Source organism: Macadamia integrifolia, unplaced genomic scaffold (genome assembly GCF_013358625.1).
Source record: "Macadamia integrifolia cultivar HAES 741 unplaced genomic scaffold, SCU_Mint_v3 scaffold1674, whole genome shotgun sequence".
Lineage (NCBI taxonomy): Eukaryota > Viridiplantae > Streptophyta > Magnoliopsida > Proteales > Proteaceae > Macadamia > Macadamia integrifolia.
Window position 1 is genome coordinate 98,465 of NW_024868301.1, and position 756 is coordinate 99,220.

Below are 756 nucleotides of genomic sequence, written 5' to 3' on the forward strand. Positions count from 1 at the left end.
GTTTTGGATTCTTGATACTTTTGAAGTCATATCAAGAACTCTTGGTTCAGATTCTCATTATCATCTGAACTGATGCTGGACAGTGTTGTGTGTATGGCATTTCTCTATGTTGGGACAAATAATTGTCAATATTAGTGTCTCTTGGAAAAAAATTGTTTTTTTTTTTTTTTTTTTGACAGATAGGGTTTGAACTGTAGCATGAATTTCTTTGAATTATTTCTTCTTTTTATTTTTTCTCTCTCAATTTCTCTCTGTTCATTAAAGAAAAGGAAAATCTCATATTTGAGAAAGAAATGTAAGCTATTTGGTTCAGTTGCTTAGAAATTATGAATTGTAGAGTTTATATGTAGTCCAAACGGAGAACAATATCTGATTTTCTTGCCTGGCGACGGGTGGTCACAAATTTTGGTTGTCAAACAAGACCTGAAAATGAAAGCTGGAAAAATTGCATCTCAGTGTGCTCGTAAGTCATCTTTGTGTCAGCACACTTCTTTCCAATAGACCCTCCCTTGATATTATTTAAACTTCAAATTGGCAGATGCAGCCACTGGTATTCATGCTGAACTGATGCAAAGGTAAAACCTGCTCACCGTAGAGTACAATTTGCAATATTCCATATTTGCCATATGAGGAATCACTGGTGCTGCAAGAAATATAAGTGAAAGCTCACATCTATAGGGGTGACTTGATCTTGTATGATGAGATCCAACTTTCAGTTTTAAGGTATATAGTTGGTTTTCACTTGTTTAAGCTGTT